Raw genomic sequence first — 7,153 nt, forward strand, 5'->3', positions numbered from 1 at the left:
CATTGAAATCCTAGCATGATTTCGGTCGTAAAGGGGTGGTTTTGGTCAAGTTTGGTGCGGCCCAAAGGATCGAATCTTTCTGCTGTTCATCTATGTTTCATGGTGATCTGCTTGTGTACACGTGCATGGGACTAAAAAGATCCATGGGTACAGTCGTCCCCACCCCCTGAGAACAATGAACGGTCTGAATCACCGAACCTGATGATGATGGTGGGCCACTACTCATCACAGCGTCCGTACGTGCAGACGCTAGCGAAAGAAGAAAAATGGAAATTTTCTTTTTCAATCGAGTCATCGTGTGCTGACCGGTCTTCTTGCTTCGGTACAAAGTGGGAGTACATGCAGGATGTGCATGCGCTTCCTAGGTGGGGTCCACTCTTGATGTTTATGAGAAATCCGCTTTCTTCATCCATTTTTCCATCTAATTTAAGGGGTTGAGACCAAAATTGAAGCATATCCAGAGATCATGTGTGCCCCAGATCGGTGATTTAGTGGCTAATTTGTCCATTTGGCCACTTCTACAAATATCTAAGAGCTGAATTTCGACGTGTACGGTTAATTTAGGGTCCATGGATGGTGGGAACCCTGTGATCTTGCATTCAAGATGATTTTCAGGCCTCTTTATCATTAAATTCTTGATTTTCTTAGATCTTTGAAGTGTGAATTCTTCAATCTCGGTCCCCTAAGATCCATCCCTTGCCTTGGTTATTTCTGAGCATTAAATCCATGCTTTTAATACACTTTTTTTAGTCCAAGCTCTTAAATTTACCTTGCAACACAAACATGATTAAAATAGGGCGTTAAACATTATCATGTATGTAAAATCAAGTAATAACTGGGGTCTTATATGCAATATTTGACCCTCAACACAATCTTCAACCATCGTTTTGCTAATCCCGAGCACAGTATGCGAAAAATAATTTAAGAATTACGGGCCAATTCCTATAAACTCGAGTGATTTTTGAAAAACAATCTACATACTAGAATTCCAAGATACATCAATGTTAGTTATTTCTTTCTCCTAAACTCAAGCGCACGGTAAACTTCATTGTCAAGTTCAAAGTATTAATCCATTAATTGTAAAAATTCTAAACATTGAGTTTCATGGGTGTATAGTGCAACCTTGACTTATCACGATTAAAGGTCCAATCATCAATTTTCATGATAACATTAATAATCAAACATAACATTCCTGGATAACCCAACCTAAACTAAAACTTGCCTTACAGTTCAGCCTTTTTATTCTTCCAGTTTTTGATTTTTCCATTGATGGCTTCGCGTTGTGTCAACCTTTTTAAAGATCTTTAACAGGTAGTCGTTTTCGATGACAACTATTTTTTAGTTGGGTATTCTCTTATTTTTTAATGAACATGATGGACAAATTCCCTAGGTTGGTTCCTTCCATGCTTAGTGATTACCAAGTTAATAATTCAATATAAAGCTGAAACCTTAATGTGTAAGCTAAATGTGACATGTGGAATCATGACTCAATCAATGTTTAAAACTTCTAATCATGGATTACTAATTCAAACTTAACTGTGAAATCTAACAAGCAACTGAATCCAAGAGTCATAAATTACCAACATTACGTATCTTATTAAAGATGGCCTTCAAAATTACTTTGAATTCACAAAAAATTTCAAAATTTTTTTGAAAAAAAATTCACAATTTTTGCTTAAGACCAAGAAAATATTAATTAGGTAACCTAATCTCCCATTCCCAACCTAAAATCTACATTGTCCTCAATGTAAAAGATTTACGCATGCAATGCACGTGAGATAATGAGAGTAAAGGAGAAGTGATGGAAAGTAGTACCTGATGAAGGAAATTGAATGACTTTTTCCAAAGAGATCTCAGCGTGAAGGTGGCTCGACATAAGAGTTAAACCAACAAAAATCAAACTATCTTAGAATAACTGGAAAGCAAAATATCTTAACAGCATAAAGTCGACTATCCTTGAATGACAAAAAGCAAACTACCCTAGTCCTATAAAAGCAGTAAACCTACCTATACCTCCGTCAGACTAGGAGATCAATTCTGGTACACAGGATCCGTCAGAGGTATGGACATATCCTCTGAATCAAATTTCTCAACAAATGGCTTTAATCAATGTCCATTCACTTTAAACTCATTGTTATTGTCTGGATTCTAAATCTCGACACCCCCATGAGGATAAACAGTGATAACGGTGAAAGGGTAAGTCCAACGAGATCGAAGTTTACCAGGAAAGAGATGTAACTGAGAATTATACAATAGGACTTTCTAACCTTGTGTGAATGATTTTCAAAGAATGTATTGGTCATGAAATGCCTTCATCCTATCCTTGTAAATTCTCAAGTTCTCGTATGCATCGTTCCGGATTTCTTCGAGTTCATTCAACTAAAGTTTACGTAGCAAGCTAGCATTGTCCAGATTAAAGTTCAAATTTTTGATCGCTGGGTAGGTTCTATGTTCCAACTCTACGGGTAAATGGCAAGCCTTCCCATAGACAAGTCTAAAGGGAGACATTCCAATAGGGGTTTTAAAGGCAGTACGGTAAGCCCATAAAGCATTGGTCAATCAGATTATCAATCCTTATGATCAGGGTTAACTGTTTTCTCCAAAATGTGTTTAATCTCCCTATTAGAAATCTCAGCTTGTCCACTTGTTTGTGGGTGATATAGAGTGCTCACCTTATGAAAATACCATATTTCTTCATTAAATTCTCGAATGGCTTGTTATAAAAATGTGAGCCCCCATCACCAATGAGGGCTCGAGGCGTTCTGAACTAGGAAATGATGTTCTCTTTTAAGAATTTAATGATCGTGCGATGGTCATTGTTCCGACACGGAATCACTTTAACCCATTTAGTGACATTGTCTATAGTGAGCAAAATATATAGATTTCCAAAGGATTGGGGGAATGGTCCCATGAAATTGATGCCCCAACAATCAAATGCTTCTATGATAAGAATGGAGTTCAAGTACATCATATTTCAATGGGACAATGCTCCCAATTTTTGACAACGCTCACAAGCCTTACAAAACTCATGAGTGTCCCTGAACATAGTGGGCCAGTAAAAGCTACACTGCATAATCTTGGCATGGTCTTTTTAGTAGAAAAGTGACCACGACAAGCTTAAGAGTGACAGAAGGAGATGACACTCTGATGCTCATCGTCTAGCACACATCTCCTTAAGATTTGGTCTAGGCAATATTTAAACAAATACGGATCGTCCCAAAAGAATTTGCGTACCTCGGTGAAAAATTTCTTCTTATCTTGCACAGTCTAATGTGTCGGTGTGAAACCTATGGCAAGATAATTAGCAATATCAGCGAACCAAGGTGAATGGGAGACTATGAACAATTGTTCATCAGGAAACATGTCATTAATACATGCCGTCTCAAGGGAATCAAGTGATTAAGGCAGAAAAGTTGGTCAGCCACTACGTTCTCTACTCCCTTTTTATCCTTTATTTCTAAACTAAATTCTTAGAGTAGGAGAATCCATCTTATCAGGTGGGGCTTAGCATCATTCTTGGAAAGAAGATACTTGAGCGCCACACAATTTGTGTAAACGATGATCTTAGATCCAATCAAGTAGGACCTAAATTTGTCCAAAGTGAACACTACGGCCAAGAGTTCCTTTTTCGTAGTCGAGTAGTTTAATTAGGTAGGATTTAGAGTTCTACTTGCGTAATGGATAATGTAAGGCTTCTTTTCTTTTCTCTAGCCTAAAACTGCCCCAAGAGCATAATCAGATGTGTCACACATAAGTTCAAAAGGAAGGCTCTAGTCAGGTGGCTGCATGATAGGTGTAGTGGTCAATATGCCCTTAAGCTTCATGAAAGCTTCCTGACATTGCTCAGTCCACATGCATGGTGCATCCTTTTGAAGTAAATTATATAAAGGATGAGAGAGAAGACTAAAGTCATTTATGAATCTTCTATAAAGCCCAGCGTGCCCTAAAAACGATCGCACGTCTCGTATGTTCTTTAGTGGAGGTAGGTTAGAGATAAGATCGATTTTTTCTTTATCTACCTCGATTCCTTTGGATGAGATGATATATCCAAGGACAATTCCCTTACAAACCATGAAATAACACTTCTCCTAATTGAGTACCAAATTCTTTTCTTCATATCTTTTTAACATACATTTAAGACTCTCTAAGCACTCGCTGAAAGATGGACAGAAGACAGAGAAATCGTCCATGAAGACCTCTAGATATTGCCCTACCATATCAGAAAAAATACTCATCATGCATCACTGAAAAGTGGCAAGGGCATTACATAGTCCGTATGGCATCCTTCGGCAAGCAAAGGTGCCGTAAGGACATATAAATGTAGTCTTTTCCTGATCTCCAGGGGCTATCTCTATCTGATTGTAGCCCGAATACCCGTCGAGGAAACAGTAATAGGAATGACCAGCTAGCCTTCCTAAAATTTGATTGATGAAGGGCAAAGGAAAGCGGTCCTTCCTCATGACAGTATTCAACTTCCTATAATCAATGTATATTCTCCAACCAGTAATAACTCTAGTTGGCACGAGTTCGTTATTGGCATTGGCTACAATGGTGATTCCGGACTTCTTAGGAACCACCTGAGTTGGACTCACCGATTGTCTATTGGATATAGGGTATATGATACCCACGTCCAATAGTTTAAGAACCTCGGATTTAACCACTTCCTTCATGTTTGGATTTAGTCTACGTTGTGATTGCCGAGAGGTCTTCGCATTATCCTCGAGATAAATGTGGTGAGTACAAATCGAAGGGTCAATTCCCTTAAGGTCTGCAATTATCCATCCAAGGGCTCCCTTATGCTTAAATAGAGTAGATATGAGCATACTCTCCTGTTCTTGCTCAAGGTGGGATGAAATCACCACCGAGTATGTCTCATCTTGACATAAATAAACATATTTCAAATTAGAGGGCAAAAGTTTTAGGTTAAGCTTCAGTGCCTTGAGGTTAGACGGCAGAGGCACTTCTTCGGTTTGGGGTAATTCTTCAAATTGTGGCCTCCACCGGTTAACTTCAAGTACTAGTGCAGTATTAAGCATGACAACCATCTCCCTAATCATGTCATCATTAAAATCATGGGAGTGGGCCAAGCATGTCTCTAGAGGGTTAGAGGATAAGGTCAAAGGTGTTTTATCTTCCATGAAAGAGTCAATCATGTTAATGTCGTGGAAATCATCATCATCCACTAACCGTCTACCCGTGTTGAAGATGTTTAACTCCAATGTCATATTCCTGAAGGATATGCTCATGACACCATTCCTACAATTGATGATTGCGTTTGGAGTGGCAAGGAATGAGCGACCAAGAATGACGGTAATCTGAGTGCTCATGTTACTGATGGGTTCGATATCCAGGATGATAAAATCTATAGAGTAGTAAAATCTGTCAACCTGGACTAACACATTCTCAATTATCCCTCTCGGTACACGATAGGAGCGATCAGCAAGTTATAGTGTGGTTAAGGTGGGTTTTAATTCACCCAAACCTAACTGTTTGTAGACCAAGTAAGGAATCAAATTTACGCTCTCTCCTAAGTCAAGAAGTGTGTGCTCAATGCGGTAATTTCTAATTACACAAGTAATGGTTGGGCTACCAGGATCTTTGAATTTCTATGACACATTTTGCTTTAGGATGACACTCACTTTCTTAGTTAAGAAGACTTTCTCTTAAATATTTTGTCGTATTTTGGTCGTACAGAAGTCTTTCAGAAATTTGGCATATGAAGGTATTTGTTTTGCGGCATCAAGTAGAAGAATATTGACCTTTCACTTGTTTCAATACCTCTAGAATGTCCTGAGAGTTAGAGAGAGGTTTTGATGCAATCAATCATTAGAGAAATAGAGCAACTGGCTTCCCTTGAGGTTCCAGTTTTGATTCTTGTGGGGCATGATTAGATCCATCCTTGTTGTCCTCTTCCAGTTCCTTAGGCTTGTCAGCCCTAACCGGAATGGTTTTATCAATGGTCTTCCCACTCCTAAGAGTGGTGATAGATTTAGCTTACTCCATTTGATTTGAAGAGCTCGGGTCGCTAACTTCATATTGTGGTTTTGGATTGGGAAGAGGTTGAGCTAAAAGGCTCCCCTTATTCCCAATCACACTTTTAGTATCAAATCCTTATATGGCCTTTGTGAGGTCTTAAAAGGCTTGTAGCATACCCTGATAGAAAAGCTCTTGCTTTTGAAGATGTTTTAAAACCGGGTCCTCTTGAGGTTTCTCTTGATTTGAAATTTGATTGAAGAAACCTTAAAGGTGGCAGTTTGTCCATTCCTCTAATTGAAGTTTGGATGATTTCTCCAACGAGGATTGAATGTATTGGAGGTAGGTCTATTGAAAGGTCCTTAGTAATTGTTCACAGTTGGATTGCTCATTCAACACCTCTTGAGAGGCAGGTATTGTTGGACAATTTTCAGTTGTGTGACTGTTGCAAGCAAAAATATCGCAAACAATTTCCTTAGCCTTATCCTTCTTTAATTTCATGACATCAAGTTTTCTGGTGAGATTGTCCACTTTAGCACTGATATCATTGTCCTCTTTTCGGAGATACATTCCACCCCTTTCCTTGGATTGAGTCGGCCTAGACATGGTGCTTGGTTTAGGAGAGATGTCCCATGATTGTGTGTTTTTAGCAAGCTTATCAAAGTAGTCCCATACCTCATTAACACCTTTATTCATAAACTCCCAATTACACATCGTCTCACCTAATTGGCGCATGAGAGATGTCAGTCAAGTTTCAAAACCATGCTGTGGACATGAACTGACAAGATCTTTGAACCGCTCCCAACATTGGAAGAATGTTTCATCTTCCCTTTGGGCAAAGTTCATGATCGACTTTCTAAGGGTGTTCGTCTTATGGTATGGGAAAATTTTCTTTATGAACTCCCTTGTCATGTCATTCCATCTACCAATAGTTCGAGGATGTAGTGAATGTAACCACGTCTTAGCTTTCTCTTTCAAAGAAAAGGGAAAGAATTTCAGACTGATCGTGTCGTCAGACACGTTAGGAAAGTATAGTGTGGCTATGATCTAATCAAACTCTTTCAGATGTAAATATGGATTTTCTGACTCAAGCCCATGAAATTTTGGAAGGATTTAGATCACCCCTGGCTTGATATCCATCTGTCCCATATTCTCTAGAAAAACCTTGCATGAGGGCGTA

General features: G+C 38.9%; 1 non-coding gene across 1 annotated transcript; it reads left to right on the forward strand.

Annotated features, from left to right (window-relative positions):
• Positions 1 to 6,730: 6,730 nt before the first annotated feature.
• Positions 6,731 to 6,837, forward strand: LOC131254561 (small nucleolar RNA R71). Its single transcript, XR_009175679.1, has one exon. It is a non-coding gene; the product is annotated as a small nucleolar RNA R71 (small nucleolar RNA).
• The last annotated feature ends 316 nt before the right edge of the window (positions 6,838 to 7,153 follow it).

Source organism: Magnolia sinica, chromosome 8 (assembly GCF_029962835.1).
Source record: "Magnolia sinica isolate HGM2019 chromosome 8, MsV1, whole genome shotgun sequence".
NCBI classification, from domain to species: domain Eukaryota; kingdom Viridiplantae; phylum Streptophyta; class Magnoliopsida; order Magnoliales; family Magnoliaceae; genus Magnolia; species Magnolia sinica.